Source organism: Drosophila suzukii, assembly GCF_043229965.1.
Source record: "Drosophila suzukii chromosome 2 unlocalized genomic scaffold, CBGP_Dsuzu_IsoJpt1.0 scf_2c, whole genome shotgun sequence".
In the NCBI taxonomy this organism is placed as follows: Eukaryota; Metazoa; Arthropoda; class Insecta; order Diptera; family Drosophilidae; genus Drosophila; species Drosophila suzukii.
The window spans coordinates 12466858-12487783 of record NW_027255896.1 but is presented as its reverse complement, the minus strand read 5'-3'; the positions used below and the strand labels follow the sequence as shown (position 1 = coordinate 12487783).

The window sequence follows — 20926 nt, the reverse complement described above, 5'->3', positions numbered from 1 at the left end:
TGTGTAATTGCCCAATGAATTGCTGCTAGTTCCTGTTCTGTAGTGCTTTTATTGCTTTCAGCTTTTGTAAATGATACAATTATACAAAATTCTTTGCTGAAATCGGGATATTGTAGCAAAGTAGGTTCGATTAGTTTTATTTTAAATACTGGAATGCGTTTTGGCATTCTGTAGTATGCACATACATTGAATACCCACTGTACCGAAAGTACTTAAAGGGTAAGCACTGTAACACTTTGTTGCAGTGTTTACATATTTTAAAGTCCCCTAAGTGGCCGAAATATGAACCGATCGCTATGGCTTAGCCCGCACACAGAAAGTGCTAGCGTCGGCACAATTGCAACGAACGGACAGCATATGCATACCCCTCGCGCCTCCACTCGAGAGCGCATAGCAATATATATAAGTACATTCCTTTATACATAAGTATATAGGTACATAGCCGTCTCTCTGCCGCCGCCTGCGAGCAGCGCAGCTACGAGACTTAGCCTTAATTATTATTTATTATTATTATTTATTGTTTTAGGCTTCCTAACGCTACAAGTTTTAAAACTTATAAATTACAGCGCTAGTCACAACTGGTAAACATATTTAAATTTGGACAAAATTGGTTCTTAAATCTAATGACATACATTGTTACATTTATTGTTGAACATTTAGATAAATAGAAATGAAGTTAAATCGAAATTAAAAAACTAAGGAAAAGGTTTTGGGGATAAGTCGCAATGTTAAAATAGGATAATATACCTTATAGTAGACTAGAACTGCTATTTTTTAGGTGTAAGAGAAGTTTTGTCTTAAATAGTGTTGCGCTCCTAGTTTCTTTAATGTAGTTGGGAAGCTCGTTCCACGTTCTAATCGCATTTATAAAAAATTGTCTATTTGAAAGCAGAAACCTGTGTCGGATGCAGATAATATTCTTTGTTCTTGTAGATCTGGAGAATTGTAATTTTTCAAATAAGTACGATGGCTCCCTGGTGTATATAACTTTGTGTAAAAAGATTATTGTTCTACTTTTCATATAATCTGCCAAGCTTATATCAAATATCTTGTAGGAAAATTGAGTTACATGGTCAGATCTATGCAAATTAAATATAAAACGCGCAATACTGTTGTATGCTATTTTCAGCTTATGTTGACTTGCTACATCACAATTTGCATAGATCTCTAGACCATAAAAGAGTGTGGGTATTATACAAGACTTGGCAATTAGAAGACTCACACTAACAGGTAAGGAACATTTAACTAGTGACAAGGATCTTATTAGTCCGTATGTTTTGCCTACAGCTTTGCTTACGTGGTCATTCCAGTTCAAGGTTCTGTTAAATGTGATACCCAAATTATTGGCGGTTTCCACGTACTCAATTGGTGTTTTGTTAATCATCAAGGGGAACAGTTCAATATTGCATAATTTCTTCTTAAAAATGATTAAGCACTTTGATTTCAATGGATTGATGGCTAGACCGTTGTTTTTTGCCCATTCATTTACTCTTCCAAGCTCCATTCTACAAATATCTAAACACTCACTAATTCTGTTTAAGGGACGACTAACATACATCTGAACATCATCAGCATATAAATGGACATTACATTTCGACAGCACAGGAGGAAGATCATTTATATAAAGTGTGAATAATAGTGGTCCAAGAACCGAACCCTGGGGTACACCACGCTTCAGATAGGCAAACGAAGAATAAATATTAGACTTAAAGAATATTGTAAAAATCAGAGACTCTTCGATCGTTGGAGCGGCACCATTGCTGCTCCAAATAAACCCAAAAATAAAACTAAATAAAAATACAAATACAAACTACAAACAATAATATTTCATGGCGACCGTGACTAGAGTCACAAGGAGCAGCGGATCAGGAAGATAATACATGGAGGATATACTAAAAAAAAATAACCCGTCTGAGTGAGTAGAGTGTGCGTTATGGTACGTGGAGGTCAGAAGAAGAAAATTAACAAAAGAATAGCCCGCCTAAAATGGCTGCTATTTGCTCAACCAACACCGCCCGCACAGCGCAAAAACTTTACAACGAGCTTGAATTTTTAAAGGAAACCCTCCAAAATAGAGTACCACAAGTCACAACTCACTCAGAAAATCAAATACAAGTTATAAATAAAAAACTAATAACGAAACCAAATATTCCCAAGCCACTGCCGAAACAACCACAAGTCTGCCCGACCGACTGCCCCGGACCTCTCAACTCTGCGGCATGCAATTCCGCATGCATGAAGCCGAAGACCAGTGCGAAGACCAGCGCCGGTACCGCCTGAGCCAATAGGCCCAGGACAGCTGCAGCAGTTATCAAGCGTGGGAGGCACGACCGCCACCTGCGCCTTCGAAGGAACGTCAGCGTAGCCAAACTGGCGACGACCAGCTGACGTAGAAGAAAGAAAAAGAATCCAACTAAGCTGAAAGCAAATTTTTTTTTACCCATGCACTGCGTTGCATAATTTTTTTGATTGCACTACGATGCATATTTTTTTTATATAATATAATATTTTGTAAAATTGAGCGGAACTTTTTCTGCCCGATTAGACGTGTAGCCCGTAAAGCTATGCAAAAAACTAGGTAGGAAGTTTGTTAATTTAAATGCGCAAAAAACTAGGTAGGAAGTTTGTTAATTTAAATGCGCAGTAATGCGATAAGTAAATTTTCAAGAGAAGATCATAATAATTTTAATAAAACACTTTATACACATAAAATACAAGTATATGCAAAACCCACCAAAATGACTTTGGACATAAAAACAGTGGATTCCACTGCCAATGTCATCAATAAGGTAGAATCTAGCAACATCAATCTATATTGGGTACATATACTCTTGATAATCATTGTTGTTATCATGTGCACCACTTTCTTTTACAAAATTTACAAGATGCATAATAAATGTCTGAGAAAAAGGTATATGAGCCAGGGAAATGACCTGGATAAAATATAAGCATCAAAACAAATAAATAAAAAAAAAAAACAGCACAAACAACAGTGATTACACATAAATGTTAACACCTAAAATCTAAGAAAATGAAATAAAAAAAAAATATAAAAATATTTCAATATATTCTTCTTACAAAGTATGGCTAAACTAAAGGCATGGAATGGAACAAATTGTACGAGGAATTAGCAAACACTAAAACTAATTTTGACAGATCACACAAGTCACTAACCCAGAATAGACCTATCCAAAAGAACACGGTTAGGAAGCATGTTGAAATATTAGTAGAGTGCTTTAATGAAGCGCGAATGCTAATACATGATCACAGGGAAAGATTAACTCAAAATCATTGGTCACAGGTATCGAAACTTTTGATACGACTACGATCTAATTTAATATTTGTTAAACAAAAGTTCAGTTTAGAATTATCGGTACCAACCGTTCTAAACACTCCAATAGAAGTTGACACTGCACCTGACCCGGAATCAACAGAAACGAACGAATCGGAGTCAGAAGAGCTTCCCGAAGTAAACCTCAAAATAGAAGATGAAGATTTAAATAATCTTACTATTCCGGCGGTATACACTGATCTGGACAATTCAACAGATTCAGATACTTCAAGTGTAATAGAAAACAAAATAAGTAACTCTATCACAATGGCACAATCAAATATTGACTTTATTAATACAGCATCCAAGCTTATACCAGTTTTTGATGGTAAGGCTGAAAATTTAACAAGTTTCATTGATGCTTTACAAATAATATAATCAATAAAAGGCGAGCACGAAGAATTAGCTGTTTCCATAATTAAAACAAAGCTAAAAGGTGTCGCCAGAAATCTAATCGGTAATGAAACAACAATTACTGAAGTGATTTCCAGACTAAGAGGCAACGCCAAAGGCGAAACTGTTGAAGTATTATCAGCGAAGCTGATGAACCTACAGCAGCGCAATAAAACTGCTAGCCAATACACACAAGAAATTGAGCAGATGACGAAAGCCTTAGAAGGTGCATATATAACAGATGGTTTATCTTTAGAGCTAGCCAGAAGTTATTCCACGCAGCATGCAGTCAAAGCAATGACTAAAAATTGCACAATCGATAAGGTAAAACTTGTCATGCAAGCTGGCACCTTTAGTACTATGAACGATGCCGTTTCCAAATTTGTCAATAGTTGCACTGAAGCAACTGGACAGTCAAACACCGTCCTATATTTCAAGAACTATCCACAGCGCGGCTCAAATCGCGGCCGTGGAAATTATAGAGGTAATTTTCGTGGTAATCACAATAACTACAACAACAATAACTACAACAACAATAACTATAACAACAATTACCAAAATAACAATGGAGGACGAGGCCAATATAGAGGAAACTATAGAGGTGGTAGTAACTCGAACCGAGGCCACAATGGCAATAGCCAAAGCAATGTCAGAATTACCCAAAATACTAACCAAAACACATCAGAAAACTCCCAAAGCCCTTTAAATACTCAACAATAAAAGAAGTCAGAGTTCACACTATTAATCTCAGCCAAAATATATTCGTTTCATTTTTCAATGTAGCTACTGGAAAAGAACTTATCTTTTTAATAGACACAGGTGCAGACATTTCCATTTTAAAAGAAACTTCGGATAACTTCCAAAACATCCAAGATGATTACATCAGAGACATAAAAGGCATAAGTAACGAAATAACCAAATCCCAAGGTTTAGTTTCTATAGAGATACAGACAACTAAATACATAATTCCACACGATTTTCATATCGTAAATTCACATTTCCCTATTCCATGCGATGGAATATAAGGCATCGACTTTATTAAAAAATACAACTGTCAATTAGACTTCAAGCCATCTGAAGATTGGCTTATAATTAGACCCAATAATTTAAAATTTCCAATTAATGTACCAATAGCTCATAGTGCTGGCAATAATTCAATACTTCTGCCAGCAAGATCCCAAGTTATTCGGAAAATTGAACTTAATTCAAAAGAAGACAGTGTATTAATTCCAAATCAGGAATTTCAGTATGGTATTTACGTTGCAAATACCATAGCAACATCCAATAATGCCTTCATAATGCTAATAAACACAACAAATACCGACCAAGTAGTCAGTACAGATAACCTAACATATGAACCACTTTCGAACTACGATGTAGTCAACACAAATCCAGACAATAGAAAAAAATCCGTACTATCACAACTTTCAAAAAACTTCCCTACACAGTTCAAGTCACAGCTTTCTAGCTTATGCACCCAGTATAGCGATATATTCGGATTGGAAACCGAATCAATAACCACAAATAATTTTTATAAACAAAGACTGAGATTAAAAGATGATGAACCAGTCTATATAAAGAACTATCGAAGCCCACATAGTCAGGAGAACGAAATACAAAAGCAAGTAGGAAAATTAATCTCTGACGGGATTGTCGAACCGTCAGTATCCGAATATAATAGCCCATTGTTACTTGTTCCTAAGAAATCATCCCCCGGGTCAAATGTAAAGAAATGGCGATTAGTAATTGACTACCGCCAAATTAATAAAAAATTACTTTCTGATAAATTCCCATTACCTAGAATTGATGATATTTTAAATCAACTAGGTCGAGCTAAATACTTTTCATGTCTTGACTTAATGTCAGGATTCCATCAAATTGAACTAGAAAAAGGTTCAAGAGATATAACGTCTTTTTCAACGAGCAACGGCTCATATCGCTTCACGCGATTACCCTTCGGATTAAAAATAGCTCCTAATTCGTTTCAGAGAATGATGACTATTGCGTTCTCTGGTCTAGAACCTTCTCAAGCATTCCTTTATATGGATGACTTAATTGTAATTGGTTGTTCCGAAAAACATATGCTTAAGAACTTAACAGATGTTTTTGAGAAATGTAGGAAATACAACCTAAAGTTACATCCAGAAAAATGTTCATTTTTTATGCATGAAGTGACTTTTCTAGGTCATAAATGCACTGATAAAGGAATACTTCCAGATGACAAGAAATACGATGTCATTATGAACTACCCAGTTCCGCACGACGCGGACAGTGCTAGACGTTTCGTAGCATTCTGTAACTATTATAGACGTTTTATAAAAAATTTCGCCGACTATTCACGGCACATAACAAGATTATGTAAAAAGAATGTTCCTTTTAAATGGACGGATGAGTGTGAAAATGCATTTCAATATTTAAAAACAAAACTTATGGAACCTACATTGCTACAATATCCAGATTTCACTAAAGAATTCTGTATAATAACAGATGCAAGTAAGCAAGCATGTGGAGCGGTTTTAACTCAAAACCACAATGGTCTCCAACTTCCCATTGCATACGCATCAAGAGCATTTACAAAAGGTGAAAGTAACAAATGTACTACTGAGCAGGAATTAGCTGCAATTCATTGGGCGATATTACATTTTAGACCATATATATATGGAAAACATTTCTTAATAAAAACAGACCATAGACCTTAATAAAAACAGACCATAGACCTTTAACATAGCTTTTCTCAATGATCAATCCCAGTTCTAAACTGACACGTATGAGGCTCGAACTAGAAGAATACGACTTTACAGTCGAATATTTAAAGGGAAAAGATAATTATGTAGCCGATGCGTTATCAAGGATAACCATCAAAGATCTACAAAATATAACTGGAAATATATTGAAAGTCACTACTAGATATCAAAATAGACAAAAATTCCGCGCGGAAAATCAAGAACAAGAATTGCCTATGCAATCCTTAAATAAAGCTTCTAAGCCCAACGTATACGACGTCATAAACAATGATGAAGTACGTAAAGTAGTGACCTTGCAGATAAAAAATACGTTATGTGTATTTAAACAAGGCAAAAAAAATTACTGCAAGATATGATGTCAGCGATTTATATACTAATGGAGTTATTGACTTAGATCAATTTTTCCAAAGGCTTGAAATGCAAGACGGTATACATAAAATCAGCCAACTCAAAGTGGCACCGTGGGAAAATATCTTTGAACATACTTCAATAGATAATTTCAAATTAATGGGCAATAAAATCTTGAAAACATTAAGAGTAGCGCTACTCAACCCGGTGACCCAAATAGCAAATTTAAAAGAAAAAGAAGCAATTTTGTCTACATTTCATGACGATCCAATTCAAGGAGGTCATACTGGCATATCAAAAACTTTGGCCAAAGTAAAAAGACACTATTACTGGAAAAATATGTCTAAAGATATAACTGAGTACGTAAGAAAATGTCAAAAATGCCAGAAAGCCAAAATAACTAAACACACAAAGACCCCTTTAACAATTACTGACACACCAATAAATGCTTTCGACAGAGTGATAGTGGATACTATTGGTCCACTACCAAAATCAGAAAATGGCAATGAGTATGCAGTCACTTTAATATGTGACTTAACTAAGTATTTAGTTGCCATACCTGTTCCGAATAAAAATGCTAATACTGTCGCTAAAGCAATATTTGAATCTTTTATCCTGAAGTACGGTCCAATGAAGACGTTCATTACGGACATGGGAACAGAATATAAGAATTCAATTATAGACGATTTGTGCAAATATTTAAATATTGAAAATATTACATCCACAGCACACCACCACCAGACAGTTGGAACAATAGAAAGAAGTCATAGAACTTTCAATGAGTACATTCGATCTTACATATCTGTTGATAAAACTGATTGGGACGTATGGCTTCAATATTTTGTCTTTTGTTTCAACACGACCCCCTCTATGGCACATACTTATTGTCCATATGAGCTAGTATTCAGTAAAACAAGTAATTTACCAAAACATTTTAATGGCATAGATAGTGTAGAAGCACTATATAATATAGATGACTATGCTAAGGAGAGTAAGTATAGATTAGAAGTAGCCTATAAAAGAGCTAGAGTTATGTTAGAAGCAAATAAGAATAGAAATAAACTACTATACGATCATAAAGCAAGGGATATAGATATATCAGTAGGTGACCAAGTTTTATTAAAAAACGAGACAGGTCATAAGTTAGATCCTAAATATACAGGTCCGTATATAGTAACGGAAATAGGAGATAAAGATAACATAGTCATAACAAATAATAAACAAAAGAAACAAACAGTTCATAAGGATAGATTAAAAATCTTTATTTCATAAATTTCACTTAGTATGGCCATAAAAAGACACACATACATAGATAAATAAATATACATATTCTCTTAATAATTTCATTTTCTTTGATTCTAATAACAAAATACAAAAAAAATAATAATAATACAAAAAAAAAAGTGTATTAATTTAAAATTTTTACTATAAAAATAACTTCATTATATTACGTTATTTTTCAAAAGGAGGGAGATGTAGTATGCAAATACATTGAATACCCACTGTACCGAAAGTACTTAAAGGGTAAGCACTGTAACACTTTGTTGCAGTGTTTACATATTTTAAAGTCCCCTAAGTGGCCGAAATATGAACCGATCGCTATGGCTTAGCCCGCACACAGAAAGTGCTAGCGTCGGCACAATTGCAACGAACCCCTCGCGCCTCCACTCGAGAGCGCATAGCAATATATATAAGTACATTCCTTTATACATAAGTATATAGGTACATAGCCGTCTCTCTGCCGCCGCCTGCGAGCAGCGCAGCTACGAGACTTAGCCTTAATTAGACTTAAAGAATATTGTAAAAATCAGAGACTCTTCGATCGTTGGAGCGGCACCATTGCTGCTCCAAATAAACCCAAAAATAAAACTAAATGAAAATACAAATACAAACTACAAACAATAATATTTCAATTCATCTGTCCATTCAAAAGGAACATTCTTTTTACATAACCTTGTTATGTGCCGTGAATACTCGGCGAAATTTTTTATGAAGCGTCTATAATAATTGCAAAATGCTACAAATCGTCTAGCGCTGTCCGCATCGTGCCGCTCAGGGTAATTCATTCACGTCATATTTCTTGTCGTCTGGAAGTATTCCTTTATCTGTGCATTTATGACCGAGAAAAGTCACTTCATGCATAAAAAATGAACATTTTTCTGGATGTAACTTTAGATTGTATTTCTTGCATTTCTCAAAAACGTCTGTTAAGTTTTTAAGCATATGTTTCTCGGAACAACCTATAACGATTAAGTCATTCATATAAAGGAATGCTTGTGAAGGTTCTAATCCAGAGAATGCAATAGTCATCATTCTTTGAAATGAATTAGGCCCTATTTTTAATCCGAAACGTAATCGCGTGCGGCGATACGAGCCATTGCTCGTTGAAAATGACGTTATATCCCTTGAACTTTTTTCGAGTTCAATTTGATGAAATCCTGACATTAAGTCAAGGCAGGAAAAATATTTTGCTCGTCCCAGTTGATCCAAAATATCATCAATTCTTGGGAGTGGAAATTTATCGGACAGTAATTATACCCGTTAGTAAAAGGGTATACTAGATTCTTCGGAAAGTGTGTAACAGGCAGAAGGAAGCGTTTCTGACCCCATAAAGTATATATATTCTTGATCAGGATCACTAGCCGAGTCTATCTAGCGTCCGTCTGTCCGGATGAACGCTGAGATCTTGGAAACTATAAGAGCTAGGCTATTGAAGACTCCTGAGCTTCTTACGCAGCGCTAGTTTGTTTCAGCAGAGTGCCACGCCCCCTCTAACGCCCACAAACCGCCCAAAACTGTGGTTCCTACAGTTTTGATGCTAGAATACAAATTTTAACTGAAATGTAATGTTCTCATCAATACCTATCGATTGACCCAAAAAAAAGTTTGCCACGCCCACTTTAACGCCCACAAACCGCATAAACCTGTGACGCCCACAATTTTCATGCTAGATAAAAGATTTTAACTGAAATGTATTGATCTCGTCAATACCTATCGATTGATCCAAAAAAAAAATTTGCCACGCCCACTCTAACGCCCATAATGCTTAAATCTGCCTACCGCCGGTAGGTGGCGCATTTTAATCTCGCTTTGCTGCTTGCATATCTCCATTTTCCTTGACCCCTTTAGCTGAGTAACGGGTATCTGATAGTCGAGTTATTCGACTATAGCGTTCTTCCTTGTTTTTTATTAATTTGACGATAGTCAATCTCTACTGAAACAAACTTGCGCTGCGCAGGAATCTCAGGAATCTGCGTGCCTAATCCCAGTATTGTAACTCTCATAGTTTCCGAGATCTCAGCGTTCATACGGACAGACGGACAGACGGACATGGCTAGATCGACTCGGCTAGTGATCCTGATCAAGAATATATATACTTTATGGGGTCGGAAACGCTTCTTCCGCCCTTCTGCCTGTTACATACTTTCCGACGAATCTAGTATACCCTTTTACTCTACGAGTAACGGGTATAATTAGATAACCAAAATTCAAGGTAGTCTTTCCGAAACGTTAGTTCTTCCAGGGAAAAGGACAGGTACAGAGCTAAAGGATTTCTATACGCTATTAACAGCTAGGGAGTTATTTATCGAAAATAAATTAATTATAAATGATAAAATTCCTCTGTTTAGTAGACATCCATCTTAGCTATTTAGAATTATTGCTTTACCAATACAGAATGAAGACAGAATGATTATGGTTCATATTACTTCAGAATATTTAATTTATAATTTTGAGATCGATTCTTATCATATAATGTCCGAATCAACTTTAAGTAAGTGTCACAGATGGCAGCAAAATAAGAGAGTTTGCCAGGGAAGTTGGCCTTGAAATTCTGCGAATGACAATTCTTGTAAAGTACAACCACTTAGGCCAAATAAATTTTCAAACTGTATATACAATACAGTAAAAGATTCTTCTTCTTATTTGACAGAGCTAGAAAAGAAAAGTAGTTGGCTGTTTAAGGTACCTTTTAAATCCAAGACAAGAGTACAGTGTACGAATGCACAAATTCAGGTACTTGATTTGCCAACGCAAGGTATTCTAAGTAGTGCGTCAGATTGTACTGCTAGAACGGATGATAGGATTTTGATTGCCCATCATAATATTCAATCTGAAAGTGAAGAAGCATTATCATCATCGTATGTAGGAGATATTGATCAAATCCCCAAGGTATTTTTGGGACCCATTGAAATTGAACTTATTAATCATACTGTTGAGATTGCACCCCTAAATAAAGAAATTAAATATTTAAAAGAAAATCATATTAAATTAAAAGATTTGCATTTTCATCACATTTCCGGACATGCTTCTTTAAGACTCGGATTAATGGTGTCTTATAATAAGTTAAAAGCAAATAAATAAATATATCGAATAAAAAAAAAAAGTCCACTAATTTTATAATTCACAAATTAATATCCTGTACACCTCACCTTACCGGCCCCTGGCAGAATGTTCAAGAAGAACACTAATTGTCATAAATTTAAGATTTAACGAGCTCTGTTCATGTCAATATGTAAATCTATCTAGGGCCGTAAATAATGTTTTTTAATTTAAAACTATGTTCATGAATAATCCAGAAATGACGTCAGAAACGTGCGCCTGCCTTTTCTTTGCAAATCGCCGGAATGAAGCCAGAAAATTAATTTCAATATTTAATAAAACATTTTCGCATTACCAAAATAAATGAATAAATGTATTATTATACTACAAAATAAACTTCTGACTTTTTATTTCCAGTTAAAATTAGAAGTACGGATATTAGAGCTAGCCGTCAGCCGTGAGGTCGATGGCGTGATCTTGTCAATGAGCGTGCGCCTTCAGGCTTGTGCATGTGTCCCTTTTATTGCGCTTGTCAATGAGCGTGCGTCTTCCGGCTTGTGCATGTGTACCTTTTATTGCGGTCAGGTAATGGACAGGTGAGCATGTTTGGGTAGCTCTAGCTTGAATCCCTTTTATGACATGTTTGTAACCAATTTGTAGAAAGGAGAGAATCTTAGACAATTTACTAGTTAAGCGTTCTGGGGCGGAAACAAAAGTGTGTGTTTGAAAAAATTCCACTTCTGAGAATCATTGTCTTGTGAGACTTATTTTATTGGGGTTCTTTTGATTTCTAACTTAGTTTTACAATCATAAAAAAACATTATTCCCCAACATGATTGGACATATTCCTGTAAGATAACCATCTTTGAATACTTTGGGTGTGCGAACTTTCTCACGTGCACAGCAACACCTGTGATAATGAGGCAACGTGATCACACCTTTCCCCAACATTATCGGATTTGCTACTCTAAGATAGCAACCTTTGGATACTACGGTTGTGCGACCTTTCTCACGTGCACCTTCCTCACGTGACTATTAATTGCACATAATGAGGGGAAGGATACATGATAAATATTGTCACATGGCGATGTGGGGGCGATGGGGGCAATTAAGTATACTCTTTATGGACATGATCGAGACATTTGTATGACTTCAAAGTCCATTAAAATCAGTAAGTTTATTGGATTATTCTAATTGTCCTAGAACCCGCATATGTTAAGGAGGTGGGGAGGGGGGCCGGGGGCCATTAATATGCTACTTGTCCCAGAACCCATATTTTCATACTACTCGCAGTAATAACTACAGAGGTAATTATTGTGGTAGAAAAAATGGAAAAGGTTACTACCAAAACAATGGCTTTTACCGAAACAACGGTTATTTCCAAAATAGTGGCTATAACTAAAATGATAATAACCACACCAGTAATAATAAAAGAGGTCGTGGGCATTATAGAGGTAATAACCGTTAAGGGACCAATATCAACTGCAACAACAATAACACTAGAGGCAACTAAAATGCCCAGGTAAGAACTATTGTGATACAATCGGAAAACAAAATAGTTCCGTTAAGAAAAAACAGTCTAAAAAGTCCAAAATATATAAAATAAATGCCAGTCTTAATGTCTATATACACATTCAAAATTATAACACGAAAACACCTTTACGCTTTTAATAGGTACAGGCTTAGACATAAACATTTCAAAAATGCATTTTGATAAATTTGATGAAATATATAAAACAAACGCAATAACAATGTCTGGGATAGGAGCAGGTACTCTTGAATCTGAAGGTTTAACTATAGTAGAAATTTAAAACAAGAACATTTATAATACTTTTTAATTTCCAAGTAGTAAACAATGACTTCCCAATACCTTGTGACGGCATATTGGGAGTGGACTTCATAAAAAAATTTTGATTTTTAACTTGACTTTTAAATGGATCATTATTGACATCAAGACATAAATATTCCTGTTATACATTAATTTGATAATAACTTAATCATCCGACGCATCTAGTACACCCTTTTACTCTACGAGTGCTCCAGCTATGCGATGCCCCTGCATTGCAATGCCCCTGCGCTGAGATCTCTAGCGTAACTGGAGCTCGGGCTTTCAAACTTCCGGCGATACGTCTGCACAATTCTTGCTCGGCTATTCGGGCAACCATCCAACGTAGTCAGGTGAGTCCACGCAACAGTCTTTCGGGTCTCGATCGCGGACCAATCGATGCGCTTTCCAAACCAATTAACTCCACGTCGGGACGGGTGGGATTTGCCTCCTATACCGAACTCAAAGTGTCTAATGGCTGCGCTTTCCAGACAAGCGTTGTGCGCCACAGACCATCAACACCACGTCAGGATCGGCAGGACACTCCTCCCGAACCTTACGGTTTCTCGTTGAGATGCTACGCCCGTTTAACCGTCCGACGTAGCTAGAGTAGTCCTTGCAACAGTCGACTAAGACTCCACTCAACTTAGCCGTGTACTTGTCTTTGACGACCTCAGCTACCTGCGTCTCAGTTCGAAGACTTATGCTGTCCCGAACGTCTCGACTTAGCGATCTTGCGTCTCGCTGACATTAATGGCTGTATCTCCTTGACCTGCTTTACGTCGTTATGCCGCTTATGTGTGGCTGCTGGTACCGTTCATCCTCGGTACCACGCCAGGATCCAATGTCCGCCGTTCGAGCTTTCGACCTCTGCGTACGGCACTACACTAAGGTTCAAAGTGCGTCGATCTACCGTTATTCCTTCGCTCACAGAATGCCGGCGCACCGTACTTTCCAAACTCTCTTTCCTCGTACTCTCTGAACTCTCTTTTCTTGTTCTTTCCAAACTCTTTCTAACTGCATTCTCCAAACTCTCTTTCCCGCAGTGCCGTTACTACGCAAATTTACTGCGTATTTAGCATCTGGTACAGATACCCTTGGCCGTATTTGTGCGGAGTAACTTAACTCTTCACATTCACGAAAATATGCTCGTTCCTTCTTCCCGTCTGTTGTCCTGTGTATCCTTGCAGCCTTTGAGTCCTCTCGCTCTTCCTCTTGACCCATTTCCACCTTCAAATTTTTCCCGAAAGTATTCCTCTTGTTTCTCCTCTGCGGCCGTTATCCTGTGTATCCTTGTAGCCTTGCGATCCTTCCCACGACGGCCAACAGCTCGCAGATGAGCTTCACTGTGCCGAGATATAATTTTAAAATTTAAATTTATTTAAATACCCCCGCTCCAGTTAATTTCCTCACGGTTCGCGGATCTGTGTTCTTTTCCTTCCACTCCTCTGGTCACACTAAAGCTTTATAATCGGCATCGGGTGCGTGAAATTCTCTGAAAGGCGGTGTTGCCAACTGACCGACGCAATAGTGTGACCCTCCGTAGTGCGAGATTTCCAGTATTTTTGTGCCCACTGCCAATCGACCACCTATTGAGGCGACCCCTTCCCTATACACATGGAGAATTGGCAAAATGACATGGTAAGTGTGTTCGCTTAGATGTGGTGAGTTGGCATTCGATGCGGACCTGTCTTAATTCTCTTTGAGCTCTACTCTTTCAGCTAATGCCAAAATAATATGTTTATTTGAGTGCGCGTCTCTGTCCGCTTAATTGTCCGGCAGGCTACAGTACAGCTATTGAGCTGTACTGTCTCCCCCCTTTCTTTGGATGACGAGTGGCTTCTGGCACAGAAAGGTGGTATTTCAATCCGGCTTGCCCGCTTCGTCTACGTCTATATGCAAATGTCAGCGGCTTGGCTTCTGGGTCGTTGACTCCGGCGTTTGTCTTACAATGAAACGTCCTGCCATTGCCTCCTGCATCCCTAGAGCCGGGTGTTTCCGACGGTCACTTCAGTAGCAGTTCGACTGAACAGAGTTCTGGTCTGTGTGTGACATGTTCCGTTGACTCCAGTTTTGGCCTGACGAATAAACGGTTGCCGCTGCCCATGCAAATTAATAATTTCACTCGTGAATTATTTAAAACAAATGTATTTTTATTTTTTAATCACAACATTTCCTTAGTATCGACTTTTATTCAACTGTTCACAATTATTTTCTTATTGAACGGATCTTCTCGGATTCAAAAACGGACTGCCTGGCCAAGGGCCGATTATCTGATAAACAAACCTCGGCTTAAGAGAATTGGGGAACTCATTAAGAGTTGGACAAGGGTTGGACTCAAGAGAGTCGGGAAATCGGATGATCAAATTCTCTGCTCAATTGCCAAACGGATTACGCTGCAGTTTTGGGGCTCGCCGGGTGTTGACCGGATGCTTGTGTTTACAGTAGCTGGACCCAGCTTAGTTTATGTTAGGAGGACTGCTGCGCAATTGAATCTTAATAATGAACTTCGATTGAAGTGGGGGAGCTAACTGGGATTCTGTGGGAACGCTGAGTAAGGGGATCCCAGCTAAGAATTGTTTATAAGAAATTGTTTACGACTTGGGTAAGGTGGCTGGGCGCTCGAGCTGGAAAGCGTTCTCATCTAAGAATTGTGTATGACGAATTTGTTTATAAATTGGGCAAGGAGGCTGGAATCATGAGCTGGATAACTTGCACACCGGGATTCTGCTGGTTCTACATGTACTAGACGAATACATGATTGGTCTTCTTTTCACCTCTCCCTTCCGTTGACTCCGGCTGTGGCCTGACGATTAAATGGCTTCCTGTAATCGTATTCTTTTAAGCGTCTTGACGGACCATAGTCCTGACCTGTGTGGCGTGTTTCGTTGGCTCCGGCTTTGGGCTGACGATAAAACGGTTGCCGCTGCCTATGCATACTTGGATTTGCTGGGTCTTCATGCGCCGGAGGACCACATGACCAGTCCCCTTGTCTGTTTCCCTATTCCTTCCGTTGACGGCGGCTTCGGCCTGACTACTAAACGGCTTCTGGTTGTCCTTTTCCATAGTGCGTTTGGTTTGTGTTTTAACGAACAGAGTTCTGGTCTGTGTGTAGCATGCTCCGTTAACTCCGGCTTTGGCCTGACGATTAAATGGTTGCCCATTCACGCTGGACCTTGCTGGTTCTTTACACGCCGAACGACCACATGACCGATCGCCTTGTCTGGACTAAACTACTCTTGGTCCCTTTCGTGGTGCTCGAATACGGTTGAGTTGACAGCCAACATAATCTCTGGCCACCATTCGTCCCAGTTTCTCTGGTTTTATCTGGCCTTGCTTTTACAGTCCGGATGGCGCAATTTTTCGGATTTTCTTGGGGTGTATAGGGTGCCGTGAACTGTTGCTTTATTCCTTTATTGCCTAGGAACTTCTTAAAAGCTCGACTTGCAAATTGCATCCCGTAATCTGTGATTAGTACTTCCGGGACCCCGAATCTTGATATTATGCATTCTCTAAATGCCTTCTAAAAAGTTTCCGCTGTCGCTGTACGTAGTGGCACCACCAAAAGCATCAGGTTCCCATGCTTCGATCTTGGCATTGGTCCGACAATGTCTGCGCACACTGTTGCCTATGGCACTTCTGGGACTTGTGTCAGCATTTTTCCCGCGTCTGGTTAAGTTTGAATTTTACGCAACTGAATTTATGCAGCTGCGTCCTTATCTTCTCACGCATGTCCCTGATCCAGTTGCACTCTTTATTCGACACAGACTTTTTCGCTCTGCGAAGGGTTTCCGGCACTGGCTGTCTGGACAGAGCGTCGGCTACCAAGTATAACTCCGTTCTGTACCAAAACTCAAAGCGGTACTGTTGCAGCTGTAGGGCCCATCTGGCGATTCTTCCTGACGGGCTTTTAATGCTGCTTAGCCACTTTGATGCCATGTGATCTTTACCCCTTGAAGTGGTATCCTACCAGGTAGGGCTTTAGTTTACGTATTGCCCAAACAATGGCTAAGCACTTTTTCTCCATTGTCGATTAGTTTCTCTCAGCTCTGTTTAGGCTTCGACTGGAGTTCGAAATCACCTTTTCGCAGTTTTCCGTATCCTGGGCCAGAATCGCGCCTTTGCCGTTTTTTGCTGTTTATTTCTTCACCATCACTATGGGTGAGCTGTAAGGGATCTTCGATCAAACCCAATTGTAGAGATTCGTCCACCTAAGCCTGCTTTGCGATGGTCCTGCACTGAGATGTCTTGCGTAACTGTGTCTCGGGCTCTCAGGCTTCCGGCGGTACGCCAACAAAAGTTCTTCTTGGCTATTGGGGCAATCGTCCGACGTAGCCAGGGGCTCTCGGACTCAAGGAAGCCAATGGATGCGCTTTCCAGACAACCGTAGGGTGCCACAGACCACCAATACCACGTCAGGATAGTCAGGACACTCGTCCCATGCCTAACGGTTTCTCGTTAAGATGCTGCGCCCGCTCAATTCCTACTGAACTATTCGGGCAACCGTCCGACGTAGCCAGAGTAGTTCTTGCAACAGTCGACCGAGTCTCCACTCAACCTAGCCGTGTATTTGCCTTTGAGGACCTCAGCTACGTGCGTCTCAGTTCGGAGACATATGCTGTCCCGAACGTCTCTACTTAGCGATCTTGCGTCTTGCTGACATTAATGGCTGTATCTCCTTCACTCTGGATTGCTTGACGTTATACACTCACGTTCTGATTCTGGAGGACTGATCCCGCTTCCTGCGCTGTGCCCGCTTATGTGTGGCTGCTGGTACCGTTCATCCTCGGCTTCTTCTTTTCGCCCACTGCGCACAACACCACACCAGGATCCAAGTTCCGCGGTTTTACCGTTCGACCTTTGCGCACGGCACCACACTTAGGTCCAGAGAGCGGCGATCTACCGTTATTCTCTCGCTCACGACATACCGGCGCTCTCGTCTCTCGAGGCCACCGAACAGTTACCCTTCGCCTTATTTGTCCGGAGTAACTTAAGACGCCTTATTAAAGCCATTTAAAAGTTTCGTCTGGCTGAAAGCTGATGGCCAAACCAGAGTTAGCGGTTCTTGATTGGTTCTACGACCCCAGATTTCCGATAACATGCGATGGAACCTAACCCGGCCATTTCCATGTTGCAGCTGTGAACGCGACGAAGCTATTACTTATATATGTATTGTCGTTTCTTATCTGTCCATATGCCATGCAAAATTTTTCTCAAAAGCATTGATCTAGCTTGAAAATCAGTATGAGAAATTAGAAAAATTTCTTCGCAGCCGAAGCGAAGTAATTGTTATACCTGTTACTCATATTAAGAATATATATTCTTGATGAGGATCACCAGCCGAGTCGATCCGTCTGTCCTTATGAACGCTGAGATCTCGTAAACTATAAAAGCTAAAATGTTGGGATATGGCATGTAGATTCTTGAGCTTCTTTTAGCAGAATGCCCACTCAAACGCTCACAATCGCCCATACCACGAAAGTCCGTCTCGGCCGCTCATTTTTTAAAAAATATAAATAAGATTTTGTTTTGATAATCATGCAAGACCACAATATATAAAATAAAACATAAAGATAGCTTCCACTGTCTACAGTACGCGATGTTGAATACATGAAGAACATACAGGAATAACTTAATTGCTAGCAAAAATAAAAAGACATTATTATTGGAAAAATATGACAGAAAGCTAGAAATTAATCGAAAGTACGGTGCAATAAAGACGTTCATTACAGATATGGGAACTAAATATACGAATTCAATTATCAACGATTTATGCAAATACACTTGGCCCTCGCTTAGCACGGACTCTTTTAGCACTAACTCGGTCTTACACCGTTACAAATTTGCTCCCATCCCCCTTTTAACACGCTAAAAACCTAGTTCTTACACGATTGCAATCGAAAATAACTGATTTTTTTTGATAAGGAGTCACCAAAAAAGAAAACATGTTAAAACAAACTGGCTTAAGCATATGACTGGCTTTCTATGAATAGAAACATATGATCTCCTTACTTTTTAACATTTTTAAGTTTCTATAAAGTTGAAGCTGTTAATTAATTGTTTACAAAAACTTTTTTAATTTAATACCAACTTTTTATTTAGAAAGTTTGAATGTTATGTGTTTACGTCAAAAGGGCGTTGAATTTCAGGAGGCAGTGTCGAGCGGCAGTTTTATCCAGATGTCTACATCTCGCGCGCTCGCACTGCCGTCCGCTCTCCCTCTCCCTCTCTCCCCTAAGTATCCGCTCTGCTCTGGAGCGCTTAAGTATAGTTAGGCTTAAGCAGTTCATGTTTCAAAGTGTACTAATAAACATTTACGCACGTCGCGTAAAATACCCCAAAATACTCCCGTGGTTTTTGGGTACCATTCGATCTTGGGGCTTCAACGATCAAGCCACCCCGCCCCAACATTATGCATTTATTAAAGGCATATACATAATAACTTTTGGCTAATTTTAAACAATTGTATGAAACTTTGACAAAATTTCTTTTGCTGCCAATTTTGAATTTTAAGAACGAAACTCCTTATTTTGTACTGAATCTATGTTTCGCTTAACACGATTTCGCTTAACACGAGGATTTCTAGGAACGTAAGCCCCGTGTTAAGCGAGGGCCAAGTGTATATACACATTGAAAACATAACAGCTACCATTACCAACATAAGACTTTGTGAGTAGAAAAAAAGCCGCAGAACATTAAAGGATTACTTTAAATCATACATCTCGTCTGACATTACAGATTGGGATGTTTCGCTTATATACTTTTCACATTCTTTTAATACAACGCCTGTTTGTGCCTAACCGAAGTAGACACTTCTGGGTCACACCGCGGGACAAGGGGATAATGAGCACATGGCAAAACGATCGCGTCGCGGCAATGGTAACTGCGATGTCGGACCACAGGCGATGCTGGAGTTGCGCTGAGTGTAAGCTAACGTGGTAAGCTGCTAGTTGAGATAGTGTATTACAAGCCTTATTCCCAGAGGTAGGAGGTAGAACCATGGAGTTATGAGGTGTTTTGATAACTGATTTATTCTTCATTTGGTACATGTTTATATACTACTTGGAACACGGAAGTTTAGTGTAATGATTAGTGGGTTAAGCTATACTGTAAAGTAGATAGGTAGGTCAGGGAGTTTTGATTACGTAGCAGTTTATGTAGTCGGTTCGGTTGACACTGAAACATGTGCCGACTGCACTGGCGCGTCAGTCTGCCGTTGAGTCGGTGAGACGGTGATCTGCAATTCTCATATGCAGTGGGTGCTACTGAGCGCCTGGTACTGACACTGCAACATGTGCTGACTGCATTGGCGGGTCAGTGTGCCGTTGAGTCGGTGAGACGGTGAGTAAGTGCGACATGTAACATGCTGATCAGCAATTCTCATCTGCAGTGAGTACTACTGAGCGCCTGGTACTGTTCCCACCTTGGCTACTGCCTGATTTGTTGGGTGTGGTTATGTTGAGTATCTTTGGGTACGAACATTGGTAAAGAGCAGCTTGGGATATACCTGAAAACACGGAGATACCAAAAAAATGTTCTTTACAAAGTCTTAAAAACAAACTAATCCATTTAAAACATTTTTGTGTTTTTATTAGTGATCTAGGGGTCCAATTCTACCAGGAACTACCATCATCCTTCTTTGGGCAGTTTCTAAATATTATTTTAAAAACTATTGTTATCATCATCAACACTCATTATACCCGTCACTCGTAGAGTAAAATGGTATACTAGATTCGTGGAAAGTATGTAACAGGCAGAAGGAAGCGTTTCCCACCCTATAAAGTATTTATATTCTTGATCAGGATCATTAGCCGAGTCGATCTAGCCATGTCCGTCTGTCCGTCTCTCTGTATGTCCGGATGAACGCTGAGGTCTCGGAAACTATAAGAGCTAGGCTATTGAGATTTGGCATGCAGATTCCTGAGCTTCTTACGCGGCGCAAGTTTGTTTCAGCAGAGTGCCACG

The 20926-nt window shown here is 39.1% G+C and overlaps 1 protein-coding gene across 4 annotated transcripts in view; it reads right to left on the bottom strand.

The window, feature by feature from the left end:
• The window catches only part of LOC108018805 (UDP-glycosyltransferase family 50 member B3), a 450659-nt gene that overhangs the window by 271549 nt on the left and 158184 nt on the right, over positions 1–20926 (bottom strand). Inside the window, exon 3 of one of the 4 annotated variants that reach the window (XM_070998423.1) lies at positions 10784–10927. The exons of the other annotated variants lie outside the window; for them this stretch is intronic. The gene's annotated coding sequence lies outside the window, so the exon portion shown is untranslated. The remainder of the gene's footprint in view (positions 1–10783; positions 10928–20926) is intronic. 4 annotated transcript variants of the gene reach the window in all.